Raw genomic sequence first — 18,513 nt, forward strand, 5'->3', positions numbered from 1 at the left:
ACCATCAATGTCACACCTATCAGACTGGTACCAATAGACAAGTCCACCATCAATGATGTCACACCCATCAGACTGGTACCAATAGACAAGTCCACCATCAATGTCACACCTATCAGACTGGTACCAATAGACAAGTCCACCATCAATGTCACACCCATCAGACTGGTACCAATAGACAAGTCCACCATCAATGTCACACCATCAGACTGGTACCAATAGACAAGTCCACCATCAATGATGTCACACCCATCAGACTGGTACCAATAGACAAGTCCACCATCAATGATGTCACACCCATCAGACTGGTACCAATAGACAAGTCCACCATCAATGATGTCACACCCATCAGACTGGTACCAATAGACAAGTCCACCATCAATGTCACACCCATCAGACTGGTACCAATAGACAAGTCCACCATCAATGTCACACCCATCAGACTGGTACCAATAGACAAGTCCACCATCAATGATGTCACACCCATCAGACTGGTACCAATAGACAAGTCCACCATCAATGTCACACCCATCAGACTGGTACCAATAGACAAGTCCACCATCAATGATGTCACACCCATCAGACTGGTACCAATAGACAAGTCCACCATCAATGATGTCACACCCATCAGACTGGTACCAATAGACAAGTCCACCATCAATGATGTCACACCCATCAGACTGGTACCAATAGACAAGTCCACCATCAATGATGTCACACCCATCAGACTGGTACCAATAGACAAGTCCACCATCATGATGTCACACCCATCAGACTGGTACCAATAGACAAGTCCACCATCAATGATGTCACACCCACCAGACTGGTACCAATAGACAAGTCCACCATCAATGAGTCACACCCATCAGACTGGTACCAATAGACAAGTCCACCATCATGATGTCACACCCATCAGACTGGTACCAATAGACAAGTCCACCATCAATGATGTCACACCCATCAGACTGGTACCAATAGACAAGTCCACCATCAATGTCACACCCATCAGACTGGTACCAATAGACAAGTCCACCATCAATGATGTCACACCCATCAGACTGGTACCAATAGACAAGTCCACCATCAATGTCACACCCATCAGACTGGTACCAATAGACAAGTCCACCATCAATGTCACACCCATCAGACTGGTACCAATAGACAAGTCCACCATCAATGTCACACCCATCAGACTGGTACCAATAGACAAGTCCACCATCATGATGTCACACCCATCAGACTGGTACCAATAGACAAGTCCACCATCAATGATGTCACACCCATCAGACTGGTACCAATAGACAAGTCCACCATCAATGTCACACCCATCAGACTGGTACCAATAGACAAGTCCACCATCAATGTCACACCCATCAGACTGGTACCAATAGACAAGTCCACCATCAATGTCACACCTATCAGACTGGTACCAATAGACAAGTCCACCATCAATGATGTCACACCCATCAGACTGGTACCAATAGACAAGTCCACCATCAATGATGTCACACCCATCAGACTGGTACCAATAGACAAGTCCACCATCAATGTCACACCCATCAGACTGGTACCAATAGACAAGTCCACCATCATATGTCACACCCATCAGACTGGTACCAATAGACAAGTCCACCATCAATGATGTCACACCCATCAGACTGGTACCAATAGACAAGTCCACCATCAATGATGTCACACCCATCAGACTGGTACCAATAGACAAGTCCACCATCAATGATGTCACACCCATCAGACTGGTACCAATAGACAAGTCCACCATCAATGATGTCACACCCATCAGACTGGTACCAATAGACAAGTCCACCATCAATGTCACACCCATCAGACTGGTACCAATAGACAAGTCCACCATCAATGATGTCACACCCATCAGACTGGTACCAATAGACAAGTCCACCATCAATGTCACACCCATCAGACTGGTACCAATAGACAAGTCCACCATCAATGTCACACCCATCAGACTGGTACCAATAGACAAGTCCACCATCAATGTCACACCCATCAGACTGGTACCAATAGACAAGTCCACCATCAATGATGTCACACCCATCAGACTGGTACCAATAGACAAGTCCACCATCAATGATGTCACACCCATCAGACTGGTACCAATAGACAAGTCCACCATCAATGTCACACCCATCAGACTGGTACCAATAGACAAGTCCACCATCAATGATGTCACACCCATCAGACTGGTACCAATAGACAAGTCCACCATCAATGATGTCACACCCATCAGACTGGTACCAATAGACAAGTCCACCATCAATGATGTCACACCCATCAGACTGGTACCAATAGACAAGTCCACCATCAATGTCACACCCATCAGACTGGTACCAATAGACAAGTCCACCATCAATGATGTCACACCCATCAGACTGGTACCAATAGACAAGTCCACCATCAATGATGTCACACCCATCAGACTGGTACCAATAGACAAGTCCACCATCAATGATGTCACACCCATCAGACTGGTACCAATAGACAAGTCCACCATCAATGATGTCACACCCATCAGACTGGTACCAATAGACAAGTCCACCATCAATGATGTCACACCCATCAGACTGGTACCAATAGACAAGTCCACCATCAATGTCACACCCATCAGACTGGTACCAATAGACAAGTCCACCATCAATGATGTCACACCCATCAGACTGGTACCAATAGACAAGTCCACCATCAATGATGTCACACCCATCAGACTGGTACCAATAGACAAGTCCACCATCAATGATGTCACACCCATCAGACTGGTACCAATAGACAAGTCCACCATCAATGATGTCACACCCATCAGACTGGTACCAATAGACAAGTCCACCAGTAATGATGTCACACCCATCAGACTGGTACCAATAGACAAGTCCACCATCAATGATGTCACACCCATCAGACTGGTACCAATAGACAAGTCCACCATCAATGATGTCACACCCATCAGACTGGTACCAATAGACAAGTCCACCATCAATGATGTCACACCCATCAGACTGGTACCAATAGACAAGTCCACCATCAATGATGTCACACCCATCAGACTGGTACCAATAGACAAGTCCACCATCAATGATGTCACACCCATCAGACTGGTACCAATAGACAAGTCCACCATCAATGATGTCACACCCATCAGACTGGTACCAATAGACAAGTCCACCATCAATGATGTCACACCCATCAGACTGGTACCAATAGACAAGTCCACCATCAATGATTCACACCCATCAGACTGGTACCAATAGACAAGTCCACCATCAATGATGTCACACCCATCAGACTGGTACCAATAGACAAGTCCACCATCAATGATGTCACACCCATCAGACTGGTACCAATAGACAAGTCCACCATCAATGATGTCACACCCATCAGACTGGTACCAATAGACAAGTCCACCATCAATGATGTCACACCCATCAGACTGGTACCAATAGACAAGTCCACCATCAATGATGTCACACCCATCAGACTGGTACCAATAGACAAGTCCACCATCAATGTCACACCCATCAGACTGGTACCAATAGACAAGTCCACCATCAATGATGTCACACCCATCAGACTGGTACCAATAGACAAGTCCACCATCAATGATGTCACACCCATCAGACTGGTACCAATAGACAAGTCCACCATCAATGATGTCACACCCATCAGACTGGTACCAATAGACAAGTCCACCATCAATGTCACACCCATCAGACTGGTACCAATAGACAAGTCCACCATCAATGATGTCACACCCATCAGACTGGTACCAATAGACAAGTCCACCATCATGATGTCACACCATCAGACTGGTACCAATAGACAAGTCCACCATCAATGATGTCACACCCATCAGACTGGTACCAATAGACAAGTCCACCATCAATGATGTCACACCCATCAGACTGGTACCAATAGACAAGTCCACCATCAATGATGTCACACCCATCAGACTGGTACCAATAGACAAGTCCACCATCAATGATGTCACACCCATCAGACTGGTACCAATAGACAAGTCCACCATCAATGATGTCACACCCATCAGACTGGTACCAATAGACAAGTCCACCATCAATGTCACACCCATCAGACTGGTACCAATAGACAAGTCAACCATCAATGATGTCACACCCTATCAGACTGGTACCAATAGACAAGTCCACCATCAATGTCACACCCATCAGACTGGTACCAATAGACAAGTCCACCATCAATGATGTCACACCCATCAGACTGGTACCAATAGACAAGTCCACCATCAATGATGTCACACCCATCAGACTGGTACCAATAGACAAGTCCACCATCAATGTCACACCCATCAGACTGGTACATATAGACAAGTCCACCATCATGATGTCACACCCATCAGACTGGTACCAATAGACAAGTCCACCATCAATGTCACACCCATCAGACTGGTACCAATACACAAGTCCACCATCAATGATGTCACACCCATCAGACTGGTACCAATAGACAAGTCCACCATTAATGATGTCACACCCATCAGACTGGTACCAATAGACAAGTCCACCATCAATGTCACACCTATCAGACTGGTACCAATAGACAAGTCCACCATCAATGTCACACCCATCAGACTGGTACCAATAGACAAGTCCACCATCAATGTCACACCCATCAGACTGGTACCAATAGACAAGTCCACCATCAATATCACACCCATCAGACTCGTACCAAAACACAAGTCCACCATCAATGATGTCACACCCATCAGACTGGTACCAACACCATCAATGATGTCACACCCATCAGACTGGTACATATAGACAGGTCCACCATCAATGTCACACCCATCAGACTGGTACCAATAGACAAGTCCACCATCAATGATGTCACACCCATCAGACTGGTACCAATAGACAAGTCCACCATCAATGATGTCACACCTATCAGACTGGTACCAATAGACAAGTCCACCATCAATGATGTCACACCTATCAGACTGGTACCAATAGACAAGTCCACCATCAATGATGTCACACCCATCAGACTGGTACCAATAGACAAGTCCACCATCAATGATGTCACACCTATCAGACTGGTACCAATAGACAAGTCCACCATCAATGATGTCACACCTATCAGACTGGTACCAATAGACAAGTCCACCATCAATGTCACACCCATCAGACTGGTACCAATAGACAAGTCCACCATCAGTGATGTCACACCCATCAGACTGGTACCAATAGACAAGTCCACCATCAATGATGTCACACCCATCAGACTGGTACCAATAGACAAGTCCACCATCAATGTCACACCCATCAGACTGGTACCAATAGTCAAGTCCACCATCAATGTCACACCCATCAGACTGGTACCAATAGACAAGTCCACCATCAATGTCACACCCATCAGACAGGTACCAATAGACAAGTCCACCATCAATGATGTCACACCCATCAGACTGGTACCAATAGACAAGTCCACCATCAATGATGTCACACCCATCAGACTGGTACCAATAGACAAGTCCACCATCAATGATGTCACATCCGTCAGACTGGTACCAATAGACAAGTCCACCATCAATGATGTCACACCCATCAGACTGGTACCAATAGACAAGTCCACCATCAATGTCACACCCATCAGACTGGTACCAATAGACAATTCCACCATCAATATCACACCCATCAGACTGGTACCAATAGACAAGTCCACCATCAATGATGTCACACCTATCAGACTGGTACATATAGACAGGTCCACCATCAATGTCACACCCATCAGACTGGTACCAATAGACAAGTCCACCATCAATGATGTCACACCCATCAGACTGGTACCAATAGACAAGTCCACCATCAATGATGTCACACCCATCAGACTGGTACCAATAGACAAGTCCACCATCAATGATGTCACACCCATCAGACTGGTACCAATAGACAAGTCCACCATCAATGATGTCACACCTATCAGACTGGTACATATAGACAGGTCCACCATCAATGTCACACCCATCAGACTGGTACCAATAGACAAGTCCACCATCAATAATATCACACCCATCAGACTGGTACCAATAGACAAGTCCACCATCAATGATGTCACACCCATCAGACTGGTACCAATAGACAAGTCAACCATCAATGTCACACCCATCAGACTGGTACCAATAGACAAGTCCACCATCAATGATGTCACATCCATCAGACTGGTACCAATAGACAAGTCCACCATCAATGATGTCACACCCTATCAGACTGGTACATATAGACAGGTCCACCATCAATGATGTCACATCCATCAGACTGGTACCAACAGACAAGTCCACCATCAATGATGTCACACCTATCAGACTGGTACCAATAGACAAGTCCACCATCAATGATGTCACATCCATCAGACTGGTACCAACAGACAAGTCCACCATCAATGATGTCACACCCATCAGACTGGTACCAATACACAAGTCCACCATCAGTGATGCCACACCCATCAGACTGGTACCAATAGACAAGTCCACCATCAATGTCACACCCATCAGACTGGTACCAATAGACAAGTCCACCATCAATGTCACACCCATCAGACTGGTACCAATAGACAAGTCCACCATCAATGATGTCACACCCATCAGACTGGTACCAATAGACAAGTCCACCATCAATGTCACACCCATCAGACTGGTACCAATAGACAAGTTCACCATCAGTGATGCCACACCCATCAGACTGGTACCAATAGACAAGTCCACCATCAATGTCACACCCATCAGACTGGTACATTTAGACAAGTCCACCATCAATGTCACACCCATCAGACTGGTACCAACACCATCAATAATATCACACCTATCAGAGTGGTACCAATACACAAGTACACCATCAGACACACAGACATACAGAATTTTTACTGATGGATCCAGTATTATATGGCTTCAATTGTTAGAGTGTGTGGTACCATTAATAAACCATCAATGATTAATGTTAAACATATAGATGTCCCTGGGCTATTGTGTTTTTAATGTATTGTTTCTGTTAGTGTGTTCTGACTGAAAACCTACATTGTGAGGGCCGGCTTAATTTTAAGTAATAGGCAGTTTGTCATGTTTTATATAGTACACACATACTGCTGTGTAGAACATTGGTGCCATTGACCACTCTACTACTGCTGTGTAGAACATTGGTGCCGCTGACCACTCTACTACTGCTGTGTAGAACATTGGTGCCGCTGACCGCTCTACTACTGCTGTGTAGAACATTGGTGCCGCTGACCGCTCTACTACAGCTGTGTAGAACATTAGTGCCGCTGACCACTCTACTACTGCTGTGTAGAACATTGGTCCCGCTGACCACTCTACTACTGCTGTGTAGAACATTGGTGCCGCTGACCACTCTACTACTGCTGTGTAGAACATTGGTGCCGCTGACCGCTCTACTACTGCTGTGTAGAACATTGGTGCCGCTGACCACTCTACTACTGCTGTGTAGAACATTGGTCCCGCTGACCACTCTACTACTGCTGTGTAGAACATTGGTCCCGCTGACCACTCTACTACTGCTGTGTAGAACATTGGTGCCGCTGACCACTCTACTACTGCTGTGTAGAACATTGGTCCCGCTGACCACTCTAAGTGAAAGTATAGGAGATTGAGAGACTTCCTTGGGGATAAAGATACTGAGTTGTACATGTGGTTGTCTTTGGGGGCAAAGACTTTGTGAAGGAGGGAAAAGTGTAAAAGTAGCGAGTATAAGGTCGCCTTACTAGCTCAGACTAGGGGGATTTCCCTTTGGCCTCATGGTAGGATGTTTGCCTTGAGAGTGAAAGGCTGCTAGCTATATATATATAGTTCGAGCCCCAGCGTGGGCAGGATATTTTTCATTACTCCTTAAAGCTTCCTATTACAGTAAGTCTGAGGAATGAAGTGACTATGTCTGTCTTGGATATTGGATAATGATACTGTAGAGGATTATTATGATAATGTGTGAGAAAAGTTATTGTTTATGTAATATAATATGGAAAAAAAAAATATGGCAATATCCAATATACAGTACAATGTGATTGTAAATTGTACACATTTTTTTCAACAGGTTCTTCCAATAGAATAGTTGAAAACTCTCAAATTACCAAATAATTATAAACAAAAACAAGCAAAATTCATAAACAACCCAACAACAGACAGAAAACTTTTCAATTTTTTGTTTCTTCCCCAATGATTCGTTCGTGCCATACTTGAAAATTTGAAAAATTGATCTGAAATCCAAAACAAAATAGAAAAGTATTAATACAAAATTCTGTACAATCTATATGAGGACATCAATAGAGGATGCAACAGCTTTAATTTGTGTGGATGAAAGTCTGAGCTGTAATAAATAATTTGTTCACCCACACACTTAATGAAAACTGCTGTGTCAACAGTCATTGTTCGGTAGAGTGTTGGGCACACGTCACATGACAGTGGATTACCAGTAAACGATTCCCTCATCCAACACAAGATGACCACATCAATGTTGTAGGCTTGTAATCCCTAGTTATGGACTTGTCGTTTAATTATAATGCAGTCAACATGGCCTTGTCATTTATAGATAATCAATGTCCCCCCTGTCACTGACATTTCAGGTCAATACATCTACATGACAAACCCTACATAATGGGGAATCAGACATCTATTAACACCACCCTCCCTCAGGTATCTGTAACATCTGGGCCTTTCACAAACAGACACTCTTTGTTCATCATGGCATAGAAAAAATGTAAGACAGTGGTTTCCTCGGAATTCTTAGGTAAAAATATATCCTACTGGTTTATGGTCAACAATAATGTGTTAAGGTTTTTACTAAAACAGGTCTAATCATTTATAGAGTTAATTTTGTGTACTATTATTACATATGTCTTTATATTGATAAGCTTTGTGGTTTACACTCTCTTCAATTTCTCACATATTTTATACAGAGGAGATTCCTTTCTATCAATGTATCATTTCTAGCTAGTTTCATAGATAAGGTCCATTAATTTGGGATACATGTACAGGTTCGTACTTCCGGTGATTCCAATTAAATGTGGTACATTGTAAATAATCTTTCATAAGTTACAACTTCCTATCATCTTATGCTTTAGAATTCATCTACCGCTCAGTTGAAAATTGAAAAAAAAAATTGTTAATTTTTTTTTTTTGAAAATGAACCTCAAAAACGTACCTGCGCACTATACCCGAGTGCGTACTATACCCGAATATTTACGGTAATATCATACCAGAAATTTAGAACTGGTTATTGTTCAGAACTTGGGAGACACAAAAACACAAGATGCAAGTACACAGAAAAGGAATGCTTGAATTGAGTAACAGGAAGGATTAATGAAAAATACCCTGTCCTGGGGGCTACAGGATCTAGCGATTTCTCGCTATCAAGGCAAGCATCTTTACCACTAGAATAAAGGGAAATTACTGCTAGACTGAGCTTATAGTAAGGTGACCAATATTCTCCCATTTTAAAATACTCACTCCTTCACAAAGTCTTCACCCCTAGGCCTGAAGATAACTACAACCAAGGTTTTATAACTCAAAGGAAGCATCTAAATCTCCTATAGCTTTCACTTGGAGTGGTCATACAATGGCACCAAATCTATAGTAAGAAGGAGTAATGGAAAGTACCCTGCCCAGCCTTTTGCTTTCAAGACAAACAATTTTTACCGCTAGCTGTATAGGCTATAAAGGGAAATTCCCTAGCCTGAGCTAGTAAGGTGACCTATTGATATATACCGTGTACATGTATATACTCTCCACTTTTACACTTGTGCCAAAAGGGGAGATCAGAAGCATAAGCCAATATATACAAAAAATAAATTAACGAGAAAGTTGTAACAATGAAGTCACAATATTTTCTGTTTTTTTCTCAAATGTATCTTAAACATTTGACACCATTATTTGCAATATTCTACTAATTAGCATTCACTGAAATAATTCTTTTGGAGCTCTAACAGATAATACAAATGGCACATTTAAAATAATTCATTTTTTTTCAGAATAGCAAAGCCCTAAAGGAACAGCAGAATATTCCTGTGTATAACAATAGGTCATATATCATATTACAGATATTGTATATTTAAGCATTGAACTGTTACCAAATGGTAGTATACACACAGTTGATATGAATACAATTTGGGTGACAGATAATTATGCCCATCAGGGCGACATTCTATTTATCTGTCACCCAAATTGTATACATATCGACTGTATACTACCATTTGGTAACAGTTCAATACTTATATTTACATTCATACTCTTTTATAATTTACTGTAGCTTAAGACACGTTTAAATTTCCTGCTTCTCCTATCACTGACGTCATCAAGTTCAAATATCGGAACAGCCGAAATTTCCAGAAGAAATAATATAGTCTCTCATGTCGTTATTAATAGCAATCACATAAAATGTTTTTTGCACAAATTTGGCTTTATATTATATTTCATATACGTTTGCAGATATCGTCAAATTGTTCACAATTGCATAATTTCTGATCGTTTACAAATAAAGCCGTTTTTTGGCGCAATGATATACGGTTTACATTTAGAAGTGATGCGGCGTGGAACGGGTACTGCACAGGACAGACTCGTTTCCTCGGAAACAGTTCTGTTTCTATCGACTGGATTTACATTATCTTTAGAGGAATATCAGCTCTTAAATTCTAAATGAAAGTCATCTTGACAGTAGGTGAAAACGATTCCAAGGATATTTCTTTCGAAACCGATTCCAGTCTAACCCGTCACATCAGTGTCTCTAACTTATCCTAGCAGACGATGTTCAACTTCACAGAGGCTCCATTTTGGAGTAAGGTGTAGGCCTTTGACATCAATGAATAACCACATCAATATAATTTAGTATGCATACACAACCGGAAACAATGTTGATACTGCCGATTTTTTTTTATAAATGCTGGACTTTTATGTTGACGTGTTTAGCATAAATTCTGAAAATTCGGCAATGAGCCCCTGTGTGTGTGACGACATTGACAATTTGATTACTTGGTATTGATCAAGAATAGCGCTTATAGTAATTTTTTGTCAACTTCATTTTTTTATATTAAATTTTACTCTCATAACTTGTTGCTTTTTTTTGTGGTGGTTTATATGTCGATAAATGCCAGCATTCGAAAGCTCTCTAGGCCGAATGTAACTGGCGGCCATTGTTTTAACCTACAACACCTGAAGCTGTATTCCTACACTGACTGAATCACTGTAAATTGTAGTATACAGTCTCATGAATACAATTTGGTTTACTAACGACATATAGGCAAATGCAACGCAGAATGTTAATATTAAGGGTATGGTTTCCTTAAGGTCCCAATCTGTGCTCCTTCACATATAAAGACCTAGGACCTGTGCATTGTACAGATATATCTGTATGCAGTGTAATTTAATTCAGTTTAAGCTCCCTTTAACTCTTTATTTCTATGTAAAGGTACAATCCTCATCAGAACAGACCTCGATCCTATGACAATGTATAGGCTGAATATGTCCCACTCTCTGTTTTATAGTTGTGTCCACCACTAATGCCCAGCATTGTGTGTCTACCACTAACGCTCCGCGTTGTGTGTCCACCACTAACGCCCAGTGTTGTGTGTCAACCACTAACGCCCGACGTTTTGTGTCCACCACTTACACTCCATGTTGTGTGTCCACCACTAACGCCCTGCGTTGTGTGTCCACCACTAACGCCCCGCGTTGTGTGTCCACCACTAACGCCCAGTGTTGTGTGTCCACCACTAACGCCCAGTGTTGTGTGTCCACCACTAACGCCCGACGTTTTGTGTCCACCACTTACACTCCATGTTGTGTGTCCACCACTAACGCCCCTGCGTTGTGTGTCCACCACTAACGCCCCGCGTTGTGTGTCCACCACTAACGCCCCGCTTTGTGTGTCAACCACTAACGCCCAGTGTTGTGTGTCCACCACTAACGCCCCGCGTTGTGTGTCCACCACTAACGCCCCGCGTTGTGTGTCCACCACTAACGCCCCGCGTTGTGTGTCCACCATTAACACTCCACGTTGTGTGTCCACCACTAAAGCCCCACGTTGTGTGTCCACCACTAACGCCCCGCGTTGTGTGTCCACCACTAACGCCCCGCGTTGTGTGTCCACCACTAACGCCCCGCGTTGTGTGTCCACCACTAAAGCCCCACGTTGTGTGTCCACCACTAACGCCCCACGTTGTGTGTCCAACACTAACGCCCCGCGTTGTGTGTCCACCACTAACGCCCCGCGTTGTGTGTCCACCACTAACGCCCCGCGTTGTGTGTCCACCACTTACGCCCAGCGTTGTGTGTCCACCACTAATGCCCAGCGTTGTGTGTCCACCACTAACGTCCAACATTGTGTGTCCACCACTAACGCCCTGCGTTGTGTGTCCACCACTAACGCCCCGCATTGTGCATGTGTGTCCACCACTAACGCCCCGCATTGTGCATGTGTGTCCACCACTAACGCCCCGCATTGTGCATGTGTGTCCACCACTAACGCCCCGCATTGTGCATGTGTGTCCACCACTAATGCCTCGCGTTGTGTACATGTGTCCACCACTAACGCCCCGCGTTGTGTGTCCACCACTAACGCCCCCCGTTGTGTGTCCACCACTAACGTCCAACATTGTGTGTCCACCACTAACGCTCCGCGTTGTGTTTCCACCACTAACGCCCTGCGTTGTGTGTCCACCACTAACGCCCAGTGTTGTGTGTCCACCACTAACGCCCAGTGTTGTGTGTCCACCACTAACACCCTGCGTTGTGTGTCCACCACTAACGCCCAGTGTTGTGTGTCCACCACTAACGCCCAGTGTTGTGTGTCCACCACTAACACCCTGCGTTGTGTGTCCACCACTAACGTCCTGCGTTGTGTGTCCCGACCACTAACGCCCAGTGTTCTGTGTCCACCACTAACGCTCTGCATTGTGTGTCCACCACTAACGCTCTGCATTGTGTGTCCACCACTAACGCTCTGCATTGTGTGTCCATCACTAACGCCCCACGTTGTATGTCCACCACTAACGCCCCGAGTTGTGTGTCCACCACTAACGCCCCGCGTTGTGTGTCCATCACTAACGCCCTGCGTTGAATGCCAATGTAACAGAGCGCATGATTAATTTAATTTAAATCAATGCCTCCGCTAGGGATCGAACCTGGAACATCTGGTTTACTAGTCTTACGCTCCACTGATCGAGCTAAAGGGAAGATCTCTCTAGCCAAGCGGTATATTGCTGTTTGCAGCTAGTATTTACCAGGGTTACATAAACTTGGGATATATTTTATCAACACCCTTTAGCACAATATTTTTTATCTGTAACTTAGTTCCTTTACAGTCAATATCCAGAACCATATCACCTAAATATTAACACTTATCACCAGAATCCTCCGCCAGCCACAACAGATATATCAACTGATAATGTGTGGTATCATGCCATCTACAATATTAAACTGATTTTTATTAACACCCTTAGGCAAAAACAATCCTACATCTCGATCCTAAATGACATTTTTTTCTGGTTGTATAAGGTATAAGTGTGTATTGGCTAGGAGATAACAGTAGAAACACCATATGACTTCATGTAGGGTTGACCTTCATGTGACCCTATAATCACCTCAATTACCTGGATTATACAGAAGTTGTTTTCTAGGCATTTACAGACATAATATTATAGTCTGCTGTTTTGTATTGGTTGATTTTAGAATCAAACCAATTGACAATATAGCCTTCATGTATATATACTTCAGTGATATTTTAGTAGAAGGTTATACCAGTAGAGCTCGAGGGAAGAAGTGAGGAAGGAAGGTTATACACTGTACCAGTAGATGGGAAGAAGTGAGGAAGGAGGGAGAAATAAACAAATGGAACTGTATGAAAGTGGAGAGAAGGAAATGTGATGAGAAGAAATATGATGATAGAGTAAATGAAAATGAATAAGACAAAGACATTATAGGCCTGAAATAATATTTTAGTGAGGGATAGAGATAGAATACATGCAGAGGAAAGAGAAAAGGGATGGTGACGATGATGACGACGTCAACGAGAAGGGGAAATTGTACGTACCATATCAAAAAATGGTAGTAGAAGATGTAAGGCACTAGGAGAACCTAAAAAAGACATTTACTGATTTTACACAATATCTATTTTAGTATTTTATATATTCTATAGCTATTTCATGGACCGATGATAAGGGAGATAACTGTTTGTGGTATATAATTGTTATTGGTATATATATAACATTATACTTCGGCATTTGCACGTGCGGGATATTTTCAAATGTCTTGGCTGTTGGTCACATATAGCATTCTATCATAGAGCATGGCTTTGTACATGTCCCACTAGCCACCACCTTCGGCCCACGCCAGTCAAAGGGTTCATGGGTATTTCATCTACTACCAAAAATACTAGTCTTACTGGATCTTATTGTATTTTCTAGTACTGTTTATATATTATGTGATTGTATTTGTATTATCTGTGTCTTGATAAAGGGGCGGATTGCCTCGAAAATTTGACATTTTTCATGTCTACACTGTTAGAATTACGTCTTTGCCCCATATTAGCATTTCAAGTATCCTGCAGACAAACCTTTGCAAGGATCCAGTGTTACCCGGAATATTACCGTTAATATTACTTCTTTGACCCACACATATATATATACATGTACACCTAAAGCTAGATAAATATTTTCTTTTCTATGAATTAAGGCAATGAGTATTAACAAAACCAAGGGGATCTATTTGACCCTTAAGCTTGATCTTAAGCTTTTTCATAAGTCAAATCACTATTTCCCAGACATTTGAAGGGTCAAGACACGTGCCAAATACATACATATCCCTCTGATCTCAAGAGTAAAATATGTTAGGGAGTAAAATCCATAATCTCAAGGGTCTACTGGAGGTCCTGTAATCCATCTATACATTAACAGGTCCTGTAATCCATCCATACATTAACAGGTCCTGTAATCCATCTATACATTAACACAAATAAAATAGTCTGTAGTTTGAAAAAAGATTTCACAAACAATGCATTATTCATGATCCATAACTAGAATTTTAATATGAAACTGATATTGATCAGTAATGATACAGCTACCATTCCCAATAGTTATGTGAGTGAACAAGATGTCGAGTATAAATGGCGGTAATTACTGGTATCTGCCTCGAGCTCATTGATTACAAATCATCAACCAGTAAAATCACACAAACAGCTCAGAAATATGTTCTTGTTTGTAACCTATGAAAACAAGATATAGAATGAACTCTAGCATAGAACATTTGTACAAATTAATGTTTACCCCTAGATTTGGATCATGTACGGCTAGCTCTAATATTACGCAAAAAATAGTGAGCCATAGCTATGCTTTCTGATAATTCCTACATGTTTATATTATGAACATATATACAATGTATGATTTTATTTATAAAAAGGAGCTCCAAGAATATTTTATGGGATGTGAGTGGATGTGGAATGATATTTTAACTGTGTAAAATTATTGAACAGAAAAAAATAACTAGATTACCAGTAATTAATACTCCCTAGATTTTATGGTGATGTCCCCACATTCGTTGTTTTCAGATTTTTGTTTATATTACACTATGACATCTTTTTGGAAGACAGATACTAAAAATTCATTTGATCATATGTAAAGTGTTCATCATCAATCACCTGATCATGAGAGCACATGTCAATAATGATTATTTTTCTCTTACACTGTTTCTCCTTCTGTATCTATGGTGGGGGAATCGGTTACTCTATCTCTCAAGTGTATCCAGCTAAACTGACTGCCTGGGAGAATTAATCATCTATCAAGCTTTGCTGACTTTAGATACATCTAGCTACCTGAGTGAATTGATCATCACTTCCATGCATCCAACGACTTCTTCAGCAACATCTGTGTTATATTCCTTAACTTACCTGGTGATGATCAGGTAACACCTTGGCAGTTGGAGACACAGACTAGCTGTCTGTTAACTTACCATGTGTTATCAAATTTTATACTCCTCAATGGTTTATATGATATTTTTAATGATTACAATATTTACAATGGCTCCCTCGGAGCTCCTGAATTATATTTTAGCCGACCATAAGTATGCTGAAGGACCGTCTTAATATAATTATGACCACTGTATTATTTGTGTTTGATGTATATGTATGACACACATCAGAGGTGACATATATTTAACAGAGCACATGATCGAACCAGGGACCTCCAGCTTACTGGTCTTATGCGGCTAGTATTTACCAGGGTAACATCTCCAACCCCCCCCCCCCAGGGAAGAACTGGTCCTCGATTTACCAGGGGAAACAGCGATACTTTCGCAAGCAGCGAGGAGTGTCATTCCCCAGTCCCTAAATGGGAGCTAATTGATGTCACAGAGCACATGTACATGATTAATTAAATTTAAATCAATGCCTCCGCTAGGGATTGAACCTGGGACCTCTGGCTTACTGGTCTTGCGCTCAACCTATCAAGCTAATTTTAAAGTAGATCTCTCTAGCTGAGGGGTTTATTGCGATTTACCAAGGTTACATATTATATATGCTTTAACTTTTTTCCATTTACTCAATATATTGCAATATTTAAAACCAAACAATAAATTCATTTGTCAATTTTAAGAATAATGTTACAAACTGTTAGCTAGACTCTTGTTATAAAACAATACATAATATGCTTTTCATATTATAGATGCAGTTCTGTTTACAATATATATGACCATTATATATGTGTAATAGGAAGGAGTAATGAAAAATACCCTGCCCGTGTTTTCGATCTCTTGCTATCAAGACGACCACATACACTCCACTTTTACACAAGAACAGAATAGAATAAATCAACAATATAAAACATTACATGTTTCATATCATTCAAACTTTAAACTTTTAGTCAATACTTGTTTTCTTTAACTACATGTATCTGCAAACATCAATAAGATTTCAATTGCCATATTGATATTCTAAAGATTTGACTATATATTAGCATTGAGCTTGATGTGTATTAATATTATGAAAGTAATTTCTTATGAAATGATTAATTATGATAATTTGTGTGATTGAATCAAATCTAGTTCTACATAGTTCTACATAGGAAGAGTCAACCAGTCCCAAAAATATGTTTGTTTAGGAGTTTATATTACTTCACAAGACATTTGTTCATGTTGATACCAATTGAACATATACTTTTAAGTGCAATCCCATTAAATTAAAGTACAGTTTAATAATATGATCATAATCAGTATTCATAATTCTGGTTATTGTCCTGCATTATTTCTTAAAAGGCTTCATTTTTAAAATGCTATGATGCAGTTTGAAAGTTGTTGTTTTCTCTTCTTTTTTTTTTTTTAAAGGGGGGGGGGGGGGGGGGGGGGGAGGACATGTATAGTGGCTGTGGATTATACACTTCCATTCTCATCCCACTAGACACCAGAACTAGACATGCATGCACACACACACTCATTTAGAGATATCTCTGTGATGAAGGACACATACAAATACATTGTACTTATTTTTCCCACACGTAATAACACAGTCGAACCTCCTTCCTGTAGTAGCAGTACAATATATGCACTATAGCTACACTTCAGGACTTCAACGAAGGCACATATCCCATATACATGTACGTAGCCCTGGAAGTGCTCACACTCTTATCACCCAAATCTATATTTTTACCCATTTTATCTTATCTCATTCACTCTCACTACACAGCACTTAAAATAAAAATTAAAAAATCACTAAATAACTCTTTTCACACCCCTACAATTCCTCCAACAAAATAAACACTAAAGCTAATTAATGTAATCGTCATTTCTGACAGATATTAGTTAAATTAACCATTAATTCATTAAGAAGAAGTCACTTTCATTTTTCAAAAATGAAAGAGAAAACCTAATAACTATGCAAATGCATAGAATATGTACATAATGTATTAAAAGAAGACATTCTGAATGTTTAAAAGAAATACCAGTTATTTCAATATCAGAACACAAAATTATTAAAATAAAGAAAAAACAAACAAACTGAACTAAAGAAATACAATTAGCATTGAATGTGGGTATTCATTTAAAGCAGTCAAACCTTATATCTAAATGGCACGAAATTTTTTTTGGCAGTCGTGGGGAAAATATTGACTTGAGTACAATGTAGGCCCACTGATAACAAAGAATGATCGCAATCATACGAACAATGAAATGCATCTAAACTGAAAATGATCAGCAACCATGGAAATTGTGTTCGTTACTGAAAAAAGTACCTGATTAAGTCAGCTTTCGTAGTCTGTGAAACATAGTTGAGGGCATGCTCATGAAACAGGTAGTGAAGACGGCACAACCACATTCAACAAAAGCACCGGCTACTTGACATAACGTAAACACTGCTGAATAACCTCTCTTTAACCCGGAAACGAATCGAAATCTAAGAATTACACCGGAAGGACAACCGATAACAAATAGTCTGTAATTTAAAAGATAAAATTTAAGTAATTTTGACTAAAATTGTA

At 41.1% G+C, this 18,513-nt stretch overlaps 1 protein-coding gene across 1 annotated transcript in view; it reads right to left on the bottom strand.

Moving 5' to 3' along the window:
* LOC117329102 overlaps positions 1-18,396 on the bottom strand; it is a 32,202-nt gene extending 13,806 nt beyond the window's left edge. Inside the window, exon 1 of the mRNA XM_033886833.1 lies at positions 18,268-18,396. The gene's annotated coding sequence lies outside the window, so the exon portion shown is untranslated. The remainder of the gene's footprint in view (positions 1-18,267) is intronic.
* Between the last annotated feature and the right edge of the window lie 117 nt (positions 18,397-18,513).

The sequence above is a fragment of the Pecten maximus genome, chromosome 6, assembly GCF_902652985.1.
Source record: "Pecten maximus chromosome 6, xPecMax1.1, whole genome shotgun sequence".
Classification (NCBI taxonomy): Eukaryota; Metazoa; Mollusca; class Bivalvia; order Pectinida; family Pectinidae; genus Pecten; species Pecten maximus.